Source organism: Phalacrocorax carbo, chromosome 5 (assembly GCF_963921805.1).
Source record: "Phalacrocorax carbo chromosome 5, bPhaCar2.1, whole genome shotgun sequence".
Taxonomy (NCBI): domain Eukaryota; kingdom Metazoa; phylum Chordata; class Aves; order Suliformes; family Phalacrocoracidae; genus Phalacrocorax; species Phalacrocorax carbo.
The window spans coordinates 60870169-60886838 of NC_087517.1; the positions used below are offsets into that span (position 1 = coordinate 60870169).

The 16670-nt window shown below is 45.2% G+C and overlaps 1 long non-coding RNA gene across 1 annotated transcript in view; it reads right to left on the minus strand.

Moving 5' to 3' along the window:
• Positions 1–6403, minus strand: part of LOC135313510 (uncharacterized) — a 34318-nt gene extending 27915 nt beyond the window's left edge. The window contains exons 1-2 of the long non-coding RNA XR_010373142.1: positions 6363–6403; positions 5732–5784 (exon numbers count right to left, since the gene is read on the minus strand). This is a non-coding gene — a long non-coding RNA (uncharacterized LOC135313510). The remainder of the gene's footprint in view (positions 1–5731; positions 5785–6362) is intronic.
• Positions 6404–16670: the final 10267 nt, after the last annotated feature.

The following is a 16670-nucleotide window of genomic DNA, read 5'->3' on the forward strand; positions in this document are numbered from 1 at the left end:
CACAAACAAAGGAGTCACTAAATTGTTCCTGCAACAGAGACTGCACAGGCCATGAAAGGGTCCTATTAAGTGTGCTTTTACCCAGAACGTTTATGACTGTAATTGCTGATGCAAGTGACTTGGCACAGCAACTGACAGTTCATTCATAACTTGGTGGTTTCTCTGTTAAGAAGTTACCCCCTAATTTGTTCCTGTGAAGGTACTTTATGAAATCATAAAGTCATATTCTTGTAACTTCTCCAGTATGACATCCACCCCATGCTAGCCACAAAGGACTGGAGTTCACCAGTCTGCTGAGCTATAGTTGGAAGATGACTGGAGATGGGAGAGAAAGATGTCAACTGCTCTCTGTGTTTCTCAGCCCTAAGTTAAGACCTGAACCAGGAAGAACATCAACTAGGGCACTTAGACCCCTCCAACACCCAGCTGGTTGGTGGGGGAGTAGAATGCATCCATGCAGTGGAAAATGGCATAAGGACCATTAATTATGGTGACACTGTATCCTCCTGTGGTTCCCCAGACTCAGATAAGATCCTCATCTGTAGAGGTCCAAGGATCTAACCATGATTTCTTTTGGTGGCTTATGTTTCTCTCTAGTTCTTTTAAGGAAATCAAATGCATTTTCTATAGCTAAACCAGGGATAAACTGGCATTCCTTTTTTGCTGTGCTTCCTCAAACTTGTTTTCAATATTCAGAGATAATAACGGACTATCCCTACCATTCCCTTGCCTTTGTTTTGGCTTGTTTAAATTAATTTCCAAGTCCATGACCTTCTGCATCAGCAGTACCATCTGCCCGAGAGTGACATTTTCTTCATCTTGGCAACCAAAGACCTAGAGTTACAGCCCTTTACACTGCCTGTCACTGTGCAGCGAGAAGAGCCTTACAGAGCAGAAAAAAAGATGATCATACTTTTACTTTATTTTGTAATTTGTCTTGCTTCATGCATACCCATGCAATACAGGGTACTATTATCCAGTACTAACTCACCTTTCAGATTAAATTCAGAGGTGACCATTATCTGCACTGAGACCACTTATACAGCATATTGTCCTACAGGGGCAGCACAATTTGAGATTAATTTAATGGTGGCCTTAACTCAGGCATTTTGCATGGGCTTTTTTCTTTCTCTGGAGTTAGTGGTCTGAATGTCAAATCCAGGTAGGTCTGAAGTTATCTGAAGGGTCATCTCTGGCACATCAAGTCCATAGGAGAAATTTATGAAGCTTGGGTGGGTATATTGTTAGTAAAGATCTCTTATCCCTGTAAAATGTATCCCAATGTCACCATAAGGCTGGAGATCTTTTGGCTAGGTCTTTTTCTTAGTCTCAGTCTCAAAATTCCAGGAAATGCAGCTTCCTAATGCTTTTTAGCTAAAGGTCTCATTTAAGCCAAGTACTTTGTACCTGAATATGTCTGTAATGACTAACTTAAACAGATGCAGTACTACTACAGCTAGGTCTCCGTTAGTTAACCCAAGTTTCCTGCTGTTATGTTGTTTATTAAGATGGTTATTTCTTGAATTGAAATTTGAGATACCTATTAACACATGTTACGAGCTGAACAGATGGCTCTATATTTCTAACTCTAAAAAATATATGTTGTGCAGCCAATACAGCTGCCATCCAGAGGAGTCATAAAAATTAAAAGAAACTAAGCTTTACCTAACATGTTCATATTTTTTCTTAAATATTTATTCAAAAGTTTCTGAAATGCAAATTTTATTGCCCTGGAAAAATACTAACTTTCATAATACTTCACATGCAATAAAAGATGATCCCAAGGTAAGACATAACTGCAGATCAGATCTAATGACTGGCCTGCTGAGCAGCAGTTTAAAAATCAGGATTTCTCCTTAGAAAATGGCTTACACCAAATGATCAAATATGGCTATTACATGGAGAGAGGGTGGGGACAGCCATGTCACTGCTAGGTTCTCTTGTGGTCCAGAGCGTGAAGTCATGGCAAGGAGTGAAGTGTCTTTTGCCTCAAGTGCAGTTTCTGAAATGGAGTTGAGCATCATAGCCCAGAGCCACTTTTAAAGCTACTAAAGTAGCTTCAGTTGAGAGTGGAAGAGGGTCTGGTGAGGATTTCTTCTGGAAGGTGAGTGGTGAGGGGGTGTAGGGACCCAAGGGGCCTGGCCAGAGCGGCCTAAGCCTATTGATGAGTGGGAGGAGCATTGGTAGCTTTGGTGTGTGACACTACACTCTTATTCATGCCAACTTGGCGCTTAGTATCAAAGTAACTTTTTTTGTAACATTAAATGTTTTTATTTTTTACAACATCAAGTTTTACGGGATTTCTGTCAACCAACTACAATCATAACATTAATAAAAAGAATTGTTTGTTTAGTGGAAAAAAAAAACCTGCTGGTAAAGGTCTTGTATTGGCTGGAATTTGAGCTGAAGCTCTCCAGTTATCCAGGGAACAGGTGTTGGAGGTCAGCAGTAGGACAGGCTTGCCCAGCCTTGGTCCCGGAATGTGCTCAGCCCACGCCGGCACATGGCAGTAGCATAGAGGTGGTGATCATTGAGCATCCCTCTTCTACAGGTGACGGGAATTGAAACACTAGGGGTTTAAAAGATTTGTTTTAAGTATTCCCTCCAACTGGTCACAAAGCCAGGAATAAAGCCCACATTTCTGCAGGTTTCACCAGCATATTTCACAATTAGGCTATGTGAGATTTTTCTAATATCCACTGCTAAGAAATGCACTAAGACCTATTTGTGTGTGATTTCAATAAACCAGCCATGCAACTCCTTAGGGAGGAAATGCACCGTGCAGAATTATGGACTGCAGAACCTCGTTACTGCAGTCACCCAGACCGCAGCTCTAACCAAGGGCTGCTTCATTGACTCCAGGGAAGGGAAATGCTAGCTCTAGTCCAATTCCTTCGGGACAGTTGTCTTTAGCACGAATGTGACATTACAAAAGGCTGACACTAATGCATATGCAAACTGAAGTTTCTTTTTCATCATTGAAACTTGGGAGCAGGGTTACACTGGCACTGTAGAGGTACCTGATATTGCAAGGGGGTGACAGAGCTTGTTTGAGTACCACAGACAGGCCAGCCACAGCAACCCAAAACACCATGTGAGCTAGTTACCCTGCAAAGCAGCTTTGTGGGATGACAGTGAAGCAACTCTGGTTTCCCAAGACAGATGGTTTACCTGGCTCTCTCTGCTGTACTGTAGGTTGCAGTGAGGGCATTCCCATGCCTCTTCTGTGGGGCAGCATGAGGAAATTTGAACAACTTGGGTTTGAAACTGGCCACTTCCATCGAGAAGGGACAGGAGAGCTGTGGATTAACACTTGACATGAACATTGATTTTGGTTCTAGATGTTATAGCTGTTAAATGTGGAGTTTCACTGAGAGGCATCATGAAGGGCCCTTCCCAATAGTTGTTGCTGTGAAACTAAAAGGGGCGTGAAACAAATAGTGGCCACTGTGCTCAGAAACAAAGGTAATAGCCTCATTTTAAAATTTACATCTTTTGAGAAAAAAACAGTCTAGACAGAGCAGGACTTGACGAAGTTTTGGGGAATTGATAGATGAAAGGGGGAAGTTTTTACTACTTTTTTAAAAAGCACAGAAGTTGGATGTCCTTAGAATCACAGCTCACAATTAAGTTGGGCTGGACAGTTTGGGTGAGCAAGAAGGGAATATATGTTTACACTGTAGCAAATACAAAAGAAGCAATCTTAACTAAATTATTTGTGTTACCTTTTCTGTTTGCTTTTCTTTGTTATGTTGTTAGGAAACAGGCCAATTTCAGGAATGTATTTTTTAATTTTCTCTACAATGGCGGGTAAACTGATAGCCTTTGCAAAAATAGGCAGTAATGTTTTGGGGATAAGACCAGACCACACCAACTGACACACAAACAAACCGTCTCTTTAGAAAACATAAACCTTTAGAACGGCAGAACTGTGAGGGATTTCAAAAAATCACTCAGTCTAGCCCTGCACTGTGGCTGGTTCAAATACTCCCAGACGACCCTGGCACACGCTCATCCTACCTTCTCAGAAACTTCCCGTGAAGGAAGATCCTCTGGCTCACCAGCTGGCCTGTTCTGGTGCCTCACCATGATAATGCAACGTAACAGAGATTCAGAACATGGCTGTGTTATGTTCATAGTAGGGACAAATTTGCACTGCCATGACAATGTAAACGATTGCTAAAGTGTTTCGCATTAGGTTTAACTTGAACTTTAGGACCTTATTATATTGCTGGAGCAATATGAAGGACCCACTAATGTAAGTGAAAGTGAGGCTCTCCGTTTCCGACGACCTTTCTATGGCTGTAGACTAGGAGTGACGGTATTGGCTGCATAAAGAAAAGTAGATTGCATACTACTTCTCTTCTCTGATAGTGTTGTACAATGCCAAAACTTGAATTGTCTGGAAGCAATAAAAAGAACTACATTGATAACAAGAGAGGGTGCAAGATTCTGAAACCATCTGTCACATATTTTAACACGTATAGAATAGACTTAATGCAATTTAATAGCTTTTTCCCATGCTTTGTGTATTCCATCTTCCTCAGTTTAACATCAAAGGAGAGCTTTCAGATACACCTATGTTACTGCCTTGTGTGGTACATCCCATGTCCAAATGAAGCTGTACAAGATACCCCACAAGGTAAGCCTGCAACTCTCATCATCTGCATTCTTCCTACCCTCTCAAAAAGAGCAAAACTGCAGAGAAGACAACAGATAGCATTCCCTCTCTCGTTTACTGAAACCAATACAGCTCTTTTCCATCTTTTTACCTACTTGAAATCACCTGTTGATCCCCAGACAGCTCCAGGCCTGCATCTCACACATTTGCAGAGCAGCCCTGCAGCTTCCCCTCCTCCACAACCCCATATGCTGGAAGCAGCTGGTCTGTCTGATCTCTGATCTATTAACCAGCTGCACTTGGCACACAGAGTTATGGAGGAGAGGAGAGAGGCTGCAGGTGAGGGTGTGCCTCTGAGCGTAGCCCCAAGCTGAAAGAAAGGCACGCTCTTCAGCCGCAGCACAATACTGGGTGGCCTCCGCTTGCACGTGACTTGCACACAGCGTCTCACTCAACACAGCAAAAGCTGAGGGGCCTGAAAATCTCTTTTGTTGCATGATGTGCTGTGATTGACAGGAAGTTATCTGGTCTTCTTCTAGAATGCCTATTTTTAGGAACATTTTCTTGCCCTGTGAATTGAATAAACTAGTTTTGCAATCTGCTAGAAGCCCCACCCTGCCTAACCCTGGCTAGTTAACCTGTAACAGATTGCAAAACTGGTTTGAGTCACACAGTGAAGAAAGAGACTTAAATTAGCTTTTTAATAGTTTTAAGTCTTCTCCTCACCAATAGCATAAACCATCAGTTGTTAATAGTGGTGCCATAAGAGCAAAACACGTGTCACGCAGTCATTCCTCTGCCACACTGTAATAGCTCCTTTCATAGTTTTGGAGATTAAAAACTTTGTAGGCAGGAGCGCAAGTCCCTTCCCAGGGCTGCGGCACGGATGCCTAATTCATATTCTATATGTAGGATTCACATATATGCCATGAAGAGCTCTGACATAACTGAGCAACCATAGTTCAGCTGATGAGCATTGCCTTGCTAAGCCGCTGCAACTGGCTGGTGTGTCTGAGCCAATGGTGGAATGAAATGTAGGTAAATATCTCGCCTGCTTCAAACCTGGGCAGCAGATCAAACCCATGTCTCAAACAAACAGTTTTTACTTACTGTTTTCCCCTGGCCTGAACTAATGAGACACCTACAGGTTAGACAACAGTCACCTAGAGGAAAGAAAACAGAACAAAAAGGTATGGGCAATGTTTTATACAGGTAGGTTGTTAATACTGATATGTTACTAAAACAACTCGATCCCACACAAGTTTGTTTTCCCCTTTGTTTTGCTATAATGCATGGTCAGAAGGAACATGCATGCCTAGCCTACAGATACAAGATGTAAAGTCAACAAATGCTCCTTCTGAGCAGGTGGACCTTCCAACTGGCTTTAGATTTCCCATTCTGGCCCATTTTTAACCTTTAATTCTTTTATTGCAAAAGGGAACAGAGTGAGCAGGATTTACAATGCAGAGATACCTTCATAGCTAATTCCAGTCCAGGTGGAGCCAAGAGTAAATTTTGCCAAGGCTACACTGAGGCCACAAAACTGATGAAGCCCACTTACCTGTTTGAGAAGGTATATTGGTTGCCATGCTCCTGAGCTCATGGAAAGGAGAGGTTATGTGTCATTTCAGTTCCCAGTTTGCATGCCTACACTCACTAATGGCTTGCCCAGAAAAGCTGGAACAGACCCACTGCTTTCTCCTGCAAGGAGCACAGTAAAATGCAATGAAGGAGAACCTACCTCTCTGCAACAGAGCTGCCTCCTGCTAGACAGTGCTTTCTGCATGGGGCTTGGAGGAGTGTATTTATCTCAGGCAGAGAAGGACATTAAACTCAAGTTCATTCTGTCCTGAGTGGACCAAAGCTTATCTGCTTTGCTACCAGGGAAGGACAGTAAATTGCAATGTGACCTTCTTTCTCTCATTGCTATAAAGCATGGAGGCCAGCTGCCGATTTGAAAAGCAAGAGCAGAGACATCCATCCTCAGCAGAGGCAGCTAGGGTCTGAACTGCAAGAGGAGGACATCTCCTGTTATGCCAAACAAGGTGTCTTCATGCTGACAGAGGGCAGACCTCTAACTTCCTTCCTAAGGACTTCCCTTTTAGCTAGTTCTAGGTGTCTCTTATTGTGGTGAATCTTATTCTCAGGCACCTGGCTTTTCCCATGCATTGGCCATTACATCTAACATGAAAGCAAACCCATAAGGCACGAATTGCAACACTAAATGTTGGGAAGGTTTATCCTTAAGAGCATTAGGGCTAGATCACCTATGCCAGTGTAGGGAAAAATTTTGAAGGAAGGGTAGAAGGGAGGGAGGAAGAGAGGAAGGAAGAAGACAATATCAGAAACAGAAGTTCTTGCACTGTGTTTTTGTTCAGGTAATTTTATGTGCAAATAGTATGTCCCAAATGAGCAGAGGGCTTATAGAGCCTTTTTGTGCTGAGGGGCTGGCAGGTGGCGGTGTACTAGCAGAGTTCAGCCACGTACCACAACTCTTTGCTAGTATGGACAAGATAAGATGAAGAAACACTGCCCAAGGAAGGGGTTACAGGCTTCTAATTTTGTCTAACTGCTACCCAGTGTTTCTTCTTTACTTGCCTTCGGCAGTTAGAAATTACTCAGAAGCTTTTACCTGCCTATAACTATGTACGTAAGGCCATTATTATTAATAAATCAAACTGCTTTCCTTTGTATGTGCTTGGAAGGAGTTTAACATTGCTGAATGCTCTATTGCAGCTAAGAATGCAGCCGCTCTGAATTTCAGTTCTTTCCACCAGTTACTGATGTCAGTTCTGAAATACCTCTATTTTACAAGCCATTTAATTGCTTACTTCAAAAATTCACCGAAGCTCAGATGGGGCCTGATTTTCAGTGAGCCTCAGTTCTGTACCCACAAGGAATTTAGATGACTCTGTGACCTCATATTAAGTGAATAAATTAAAAGATTACTTCTTAAAACTATGGATTGTACCTTACAGACATTTGGGATACAATATCTTACGGCACAAAAGTTGTACTAATTTTGGAATATTTTGGAAGTTGAGTCTTGGACAAGTTGGGAGCTTGGCTCTTCAGCTATACTAGAGACCAAAAAGTTGCAAGAACTAATAGAGCTTGGGAGAGGATTTTTATATGTAAATAAGAAAGAAAAAAGAACTACTGGAGGGAGGTGTGGTAGATGCGTTTGCATTAGGAAAGTGTGATGTGCTAGAGACGTAAAGAGCCGTTAAATAATTGGATGATACTGAGTTCTGCTGTTACCTTAGCTACTGTGAGGATTGCTTTGACTTCCCATAACAATTTCCAGTTGGTAAAAAGGAAGTACTAATGCTTAGGGCACATGGGTAGCATGAGGATCAACTGCTTAGTGTTCATAGAGTGCTTTGAAAATGATAAATGTTATATAAATCAGGAAATGCTGACAGACATCATCCATCTGGGACTGATTGTGAAAAATAACAAATTAACTAATTTATTCAGGATCTAGAGGGTAAAAGAAGCACATAAAACATACAAGGCTGTGCAGGTGGTAGAGTAACTGCACTTGTGAGGTCACCTAAGATGAAATCATACGTGAAATGAGGTCAGGATTCTCTATGTTTATGATAAGCATTTGTCCATTACATCACCTCATTGTTTGACATGCTTCCACCCAACTATTTAATGACCTTTAGAGGACCTGTGATTCACAGTTCCTTATGTGTCCCACTTACCTGTGCACCCACTGTGGGCAGCGCTCTTTGCCCTGTGTGCTGTGTGGTACACGGCCCTGAGCCAGGGACACTTAGCGACTAGTGTGACTTGCAGTTGCCCCATCTTCCTTCCGCCGAAACCTGTTCATTAAGACTGTACAGCTCCTCCCCGACCTTTGGGAGGCATTGCTCTTCCTGCAGGATACCTGCCTGTTTGAGGTGGTTCTCCATTTCCATGGACCACTTCAAACACTGGCAATGCCTCCTGACTGGGTCTCTATGGGATGTAACACATGAGCAGAAAAGCCAAAACAAAGAGAGCATTTGCAATCAGGATTAAGTTTCACAGCAGCCAGTCCATTCACTGGAGCCTGCAAAGCTGCAAAACTCTGAATTTTAAGGGCATTGAAGAGTTGTTTTAATTTCAAGTAAGTAACGCTGTCAGTTAAGTTACTGTTTGTCATTACTGGAACATGACAGAGAAAAAGCAGTGAAAGAAGACAGCCCAATACTAATATTAAAGGTGGGGATCCTATTCTGGTAGACTAGAGCACCAGCTAGGCTCAGTGGCTCCTACATCTTCAGATGACTTTTCTTTTTCCTGTTTCCAAAACTGTCTTCCTAAATACAGGCTAGAGGAAAAGTATTTGTGGTTCCCCCTGGGAAGGATGGGGAAAGGTTGGGATTTACATGGTGATATTTACTACTACAAATTCTGTAATGGCCATTCCAGAAACTTGACTCAGTAGTTCTCTTCCCTGTGAACTGAGGCCATCTAACTTCATACCCATGCACCATTATGATTTCCCAGCAGCTTTAGGTATTTTTTCTTCTTTCGTTACCCAACCAACTGCAAATTACTCTTTGTAATATTTCTACCGAAAAGCCATGTAAGCCTGGCCTTCAAGGATTAGTTGCAGTAAGGAACGCCTTACCTCTCTTTAGATTTCCTTTTATACTCATTTGAACATCCAAATAGTCAAGTTTAACAGAAAATAGCAATACATTCTTCAGAGTCCCTTTCCTTCACCTTTTCTCTCTCGCTTCCCCCCTTCAAAAGTAGAAAGACTGAATCCTGCTAGGTTTGAATCACCTCAGAAATAGTGCTGTCCTCTCTCAGCTGCCTTGTTCTGTCCTGAACAAACCCTGAGCTTTGCAGGTTGCTATATCATACCAGAAGAATATGCACTGAGAAAATAACGAGGCAAGAGGAACTCGGGTACTTTTTGCAGGTCTCATTATGCAGATGACATAGAAGAGAGCGTGACAAGAGGACGCATCTTTTCTGACTTTTTCCTTTCTTAGTAACATCACCCTTAACACCTCTGCAGAGCTCAGACTTCCTCACTTGAGTTTTCTCCCAATTTCATTTATCATGTGTGATACTATCTACATTATGAATGGAGAAATGAAAAAATCAGTGTAAAATAAGGGTAACTATATTCTAGTTGGGCCTTCAGTGTGCAGTCTGTCCTACCTGCCTTGGTCATATGTCAGGTATCCCTTCCACTTCAGATGAAGTTTGGTTTTGTATTTATCAGAACATCCCATCATACTTTGGACTCTGTATGGGTAAGGACCGTTCTTTGTCTGGGACAGTTTGTTTTCACTTTAGACACTGTCACTTGTGGTTCACTGGTTTTGGTAGCCTTACCCAATACCTGGCAAATTCTCCCTTAGCATGTGGCTTTTCAGGGATTAGATGAAGCAGGAGTCAGGGGAGCCGATGCATACTGCCCTTGGTGTGACAGGGGAAACGGCCTTTGCACTCCTGACCTGGGGCCAAGGAGCCTCAGCAGCAAACACAGCTCAGCTTTTTGCCAGTTTGCCAGTGGCTACATGTCACCCAAGTGCCTGTTTATGCCCCAAGTTGTTTATAAACAGATAGGTCCACATGCTGCACTGATTTATACCTTTTGCAGTCTCAGCAAAGTCAATTGTGAAAGTGGAATTTATCTTACTGCAGAAGGAGTAGCTATCTCTGGTAAATCTGCCTGGCACTTTCTCTAGTGAAATGTCTTCCATTTCTTGTGTTAAGATGGCATAACGACTCCTGTGTTTGATGCTGCTCTTTGAAATTTGGTTGGTTAACAGCTTTACCGTCCCACGATGTGCTTCTTTCCATACAAAGGGTGTGGACAGATGCCCAGGCCAGGTGTAGGAGGGAGCCAGGTCTATGGGACCTGTTGCCTTCTGTGGTGGTGGCAAGGTGGCTACGGGCTGATTTGGAAGCAGCAGCAGCGCAGGGGACAAAGGCAAGGCCTGTCCATGAAAGGACATGCTGCAGCCTCCAAGGCGGATACAGGTGGTGGGGAGCTGGCCGGGTTGCCACAAGGATGTGCTGGGACAAACTGACACCAGGAATGGTGTTTGTGTGTCCTTCTCAGTGCCTGGAAAAGGCCTGCCTAGAAAGAAAGCATTTTGGAAAGAAGAAAGTCTGGGCCCTGCCTGTCCCTGTAAAAGTCACCTGTGGAGTCATTTTTGTGACATAAGTGAATGCTTGTGAACGACCTTGTGCAACAGATCTCACAGCAGGTGGTGCTTTTAAGTGCTTTGAAATATTCCTTGGATGTAGATTCTGAGCATCATCCAGAGGAAGCCTGTAACGGTACTTAGGTGGTTAAGATAAACATTAAGGCGTCTTTTATTATTACTGTTGTTGTTATTGTTATTTTATTGATATTACTATTATTATTATTCAGGTGTCTAGGTAAATACTGAAGTTTCCCAGAATAAGTACCCATCTAAAACCCATTGAAATCAAAAGAAATTAGGCACTTAAGTACTGAAGAGAATTAAAAATACCTACACCTAACTTCAAATGTCTAAATACCTTAGAAATCTGGGCCAAAGTAAAGAGGGGGAACAAAATATGCCATTTGCAAATTTTGCAACCTGAAATTTTGATGAATCAAAGAAAAGAGATTATTTGGGAATTTGAATAGGAGGGTTTTTTCTCCTGTTTTCCCCCAGTAGAAAATGATGGTAACACAACAAAATTTGTAGTGTAAAATATTTTTAAAAGCCCAACCACCCAAGTGGTTTTCACAGCAATTTGTTTCAATCAGTGGTGCTAAGAATTATTGCTATCAGTAGAAGGAATAGGCTGCTGTGCTTATATTGTTGGCTCTAAAGCAGGACAAGAGCCACACCATTTTGATGTTAGTGATTTCATCAATGGGAGAAATACACAGCCCTGGACTCTGGTCGTGTAATTTTAAAAAGCTCTCCGTTCACCTTTAGAAATAAGCAACTAGAATTGTCTGAAATTATATATTTCCACTCCCTGTACTATTTTAACTCAGTTGGGCTCTGAGGCCGTGGTTCATGTCCTGGCTTCCTCTTGACTCAATTATTGTAATTCATTATTAAACTGTTATTTGTTTTCATTCTTCACACCGTCTGCTGCGTTACAAAGCTCAGCAGCTAGATTTATAATATGGAGAGCTCTGTTCCATTACATTACAGCTTTCCTGTAGTATTTTTGTTGGCATGCTCAACAACACATTGATTTGGGCATTTAATTCTTTGCACACTATAGATAAACCGTAATCTACATACTGCTTTTAAGCATTTCCTGAGATTAGTGGTTTTCCTAACCTGAAATGCAATCCAAATACAAAGTTTTAAAATACTTTCAGTGTTTGTAACCAAAATGCTGTATCCAAGCATTGTTGAGCTTTGAGACTAATTCCAAGTCCAATATGGGCCCTGGATTTAGAATTTGCAAAGTCCATCTTGTTTCCATCTGTCAGCAGATCTGAGAGTTTACTTATGCCTAGAGTAAACTAGGAATTCTGTTAACTCTGTATCTTTGGGTACCATTTCATCTCTGGGGGACTTAAAAGCATTATCTGCCTTTGGGTGGCTGGGATGGAACAGGTAAGTTATGTGCCCTGTACCTGGCAAAGCTCACGGCAAAGAGGAAGAGAACTACAACTCTTCCAGTAGGCTCCCTAATGCCCCCCACTATCAGTGGTCTCACTAATGAAGGCAAAAGTGGTTCCTATATGTAAACCACAATCCAGCCTCCATTTTGTCTTTAAGTATGGTCACAGTTGTCTTCACCCCAGCCTCAGTGGGACTTGCACTCAAAATAATATTTTACTGACAAATGCAAGAATTTATAGTACTACAGACTTTTATTCTCTGTATATTCTTTTACTTGCTTATCCTTCCTTACCTTACTCCTTTAATTGTTGAGCTAATTCCCTTACCTCGCTGCCATCTCTTGTTTCTACTGCTTCTTGTTTTTCTTCTCATAAACTAGTCTCCCTTGCCCTCCCAGCTGTTTTCCCTTCAGCTGTTCTTTCTGCCTCATCCTTTCCTTTTCTTCTGCAGGTTTCCCTTTCTCCATTTTTATCCCCCCTTTTTAACTTTCTTTTGATTCTTCCTGCCTTCCTTCTATAGTCACATATATTTATCTCACTTTCCCTTCTCTCCTCTTTTCTGTGTCTCTCCTTTTTCCCCAGTCTTTCTCCCTGATGTCTTTTTATTGGTGTCTGTTTCCTCAATCTCATTCTTTCTCTTCCTTTAATATATGTTCCCATATTCCCCACTTGTATATCTCCTTTCTAGTTGAGATAAGCATTTGTCCCCAGGAAATGCCTCTGTCTGGGCTTGTCCCAATGTCCCTTGGTTTTCTTCAGCTTTTGTAATTCTCAATGCACCTGTGTGCCTGAAGAAGCCATTCATCAATAAACACAGGGCAGGCAGTTTATCAGAGCAAGGTCTGTGAATGTGACTCCAGTGTACCTTCCTTCTTCGTCCGCAGGGCCTCCAAAGAAGCCTAGCCTCGCACGAAGGCAGCGGCTCCACTAACAGGCTGGATGATACTGATGTTGTCTTTCCTCATCCTCACTTTCTGTCAAAACACAGAATTTTTTTTTTCTGTCAGAAATTCATCAGGATTCCGGGTATGTATTTTTTTAAGTGGCTGCCAGTAGGGTGTGGCTTGATATGTCACAACATGACATGACATCATGACAACCTGCAGGATGTATGAGCAAGAGGCAAGAAAGATCAGTACTTGACAGGGTTTCCCTGCCTCACTTTTCATAGGCTACTGGTTTTATCTGGAGCTTCACTGCCTGTGAAGAACACTAACATACAAAGTTTCAGAACCTGAGAAACAATCAAAACTTTGTGAGCTTTCCCTGCGGCTCACAGTTAACAGCAAAATATGCAGGCATCAGGTAGATTTAATTATTCTTCTTGAAAGAGTTCTGAATGGCAAAAGAGCTACCGAACTGTCTGTCTGCAGATACGGGCAAAGAGCTACAACCTGGTTTAAGTTTGATTTGTGTTCATCCACAACCGTGGGTGTAGAAACAAACCCACCTTTTTTTCTTCCCACTAGGAGAGCAAAATCCTGCAAATTTTTCATCACTTTCATTTGTGAGCTGTAGGTAAGAAGTTTTCAAACTGTATTTATCCCTTGTTCAAAAATTCGCTGTTCTCCCCCCATGTGTACAGAGCTGTGATACCTCTTGGGCCCTGCACAGGCATAAAAGGTAGAGTCAGTATTCTGGGTACTTTCTCTGCAAGCCTTATGGAAAAAAGAATCCCATTCGTTTCAAAATGTTTCACATTTCTGTGCATGCAGCGAACATAGCGGAGTGAGTTTAAGTCTAGTGACTAAAAGGTCTAGGTGTTAGGGGACAAAGTTTTTTCCCATTTTTCTGATCCAGCTTTGGAAGAGAGTTGGTAAACTTTGTGTACACTCAAGAGACCATGGCTTTTGTATAGACCTCTGCAAAGTGACTGCATTTTACAAATTGTGCGGGCACTTGGACACTTATTAGATAATATTACTAGAGCTATGTGGAAAGGAGGAGGGAAAGAGAAAACAAATCCTCTGTGCGTGTGAGGGGGTTCCTTGTAGCCTACTTTGGGGAAAAAAAATTTCAGCCAGTGTAGAATGGCGTGGGGGAAAAGCACCCTAAAATGATGTTCATTTTTGCATTCTCCCAATCCTTTGAGCAACGCCTGCTCAAACTTTGGCTCCATTTGATATTGTTACTTGTTGCATGCCATTTCTGTAGCGTTGAGTTTTGGTAGATTTCAGTCAGCGTAATTCATGTGATCAGTGGGAACATTGCATCTTCTGCTTGCACTGCCTGTCGTACGCACTCTGCCTGGTCCACAGAGGTAAAAAACAGTCGCAGCCTCTGTGTGAACTGCAACATAACCTTTAAGCGACTCCTTTTCAAGAGGCTCCTGAGTCAGTCACAGGCTCAAACGGTGGCTGTTATGAGCATGGCTGACTTACAAGATTGGTACTGGGAGAGCACCAGGATGAGCACATTTCTGATATTCACAGAGAGACATGCTCGGCATCTCTTCTTAATGTCATACACAATATATGGGGCGTTTATTGTGAATTCCACCAGCATGTGGAGAAGGTACATGTGATGTGAGCATGCAAATGCTGCCTGATGACACCAACATGTGGTTCTTCTGAGGCTGTAATGTGATTTTCCTGACACCTCCAAAAGCGGTAGCCCTGCTGGGCAAACTTTCAAAGGTGGATAGAGATGTATGTTTGCACATCAAAATAGGCAATTTATTTCACAAACAGGCACCGAGGTGTCCAGTTATCCATTTTGCTTATGCAAATACAAGTTTTCACAAGCACAACAGCTGTGCCTGCCCTGTGGTTATTTCCATAAGGTAGCGGATTGTTAACTGAAGGAGACATGCCTTATGATAATGCCTGGGGAGCGTTTCTGGGGGACGGGTTGCACCCATACAAGAAGGGTAGAGATAGTCTAATGGCACTTAGGCTCATAACTAGAGTGGTGCAAAACTCGCATTGTGAAATCTGAAGCTGGGGCCAGTTTTGTGAGAAAGGTCACGACCTGGATTCAGGGTGAAGACAGCGGCCCCCTGGGCCACGCTATGCCCACGTTGGCTTGGGGTGGGACACGTCTGTAGAGCCTTCCCGCTCGCCCCATGTGCCGGGGCTCTGTTGGGGGTGCTGCGCGTGGCCTTGCGGGCAGCGGCCTGCATTTCCTGGGGACTGGCGGGGTTTTGTTTGCAGAGGGCTCTGTGGTGCACCCAGGGGTTGGGCGCGCGTGTGAGGAAGCTGGGCTTCCCAGGCGAGCCTCCCCACACACCAGGGCCCAGCCAGCTCCTGCGGCCCACGGCAGACCTCCACTGCAGACCCCTCTTGCAACCGCATGCTCCGTTGCGGAGCATCGCGCGCCCTGTTGCAGACCCCCGCCGCCCGCGAGCCCGTTGCGGGACCCCGTTGCACGGCCGCCGGGCGGGCGGCGCGGTACCGCGGCCCGCCCTCCCCGCTCCCCTCCCGCCGGGCCCCCTCCCGCGGGCTCCCCTATGAGGTCAGCGCCGCGCGGAGGCCCCGCCCGCCGCCCCGCCCCGCCCGCCCGCGGCCGCAGGGGGCGGCGGGCCGCGCTCCGCCCCGCGGCCGCCCCGCTCCCGCGTTCATTTCATTCCTCCCCTCATTCCGCGCATTCCTCGCATCGCTGGCGCCGCGCAGCCCGGCCGGGAGCCCGGCCCGCCCCGCCGCCGGCCGGGCAGCAACTCATCCTCCGAGGGCTCCGTCCGCCGGCCCGCGGCAACCTACCGCCGCGGTATAAATAGCCAAACGGCGGATTAAAAATAGGCGCGGGGCCATAAATAGCCGGGGCGGCCCGGGGGCGGCGGGCGAAGTTTGCCGTCGGAGCGGGGCGCGCTGGCGGTGCGCGGAGGGGGGCCGCGGCGCGGAGGTAAGCGGGGGCCGCGGGCGCGCACGCCGCGCCGCCGGCGCTTTGTGCGGCGGGGCGGGGGGTCGGTCCCGGCCCGGGTCGGCCCGGGGGGGGGCCGGCGCTCCCGCAGGTGCCGGGGCAGGCGGGAGAGGGGCCGCGGCGGGAGGAGAAGTTGTTTCCCGCGGAGTTTCTGGCGCTGCGGGGCCGCGGCCGGAGCCGCAACAGGCGGCTGCTGCCCTGCCCGCCCCGCGCCGCGCCGCTCCGCTCCCCCGCGCCGCCGCTCGCACTTAGTTGCCTGAGTCACCGCTCTGCAGCCGGGCGCGCACACAGGGGCGCGCACACGGGCGCACACACACACACACGCACACACACACACACACACACGCACTCGCGCACCGATCCTCGGCATTTTTCACATTTTTTTCCACGGGGAAGCGAGAAGTTCGGAGCAGCCCCGGGCTGGCGGCAGCCGCTCGCAGCCCTCAGGAGCAACCCCCCGGCGGCGCGGGCTGCCGAGCGGCCCGGCCTGGCTCGCAGCTCTGCTCCGCACGCTGCCCCGAGTTCTGCTCTCCTTCCCCCTTTTGTTTTCCTCTAAAAGATGAAAGAAGGAATGTCCTTTTTCGCTGCTTCTTCTCCTTCTCCAGAGCT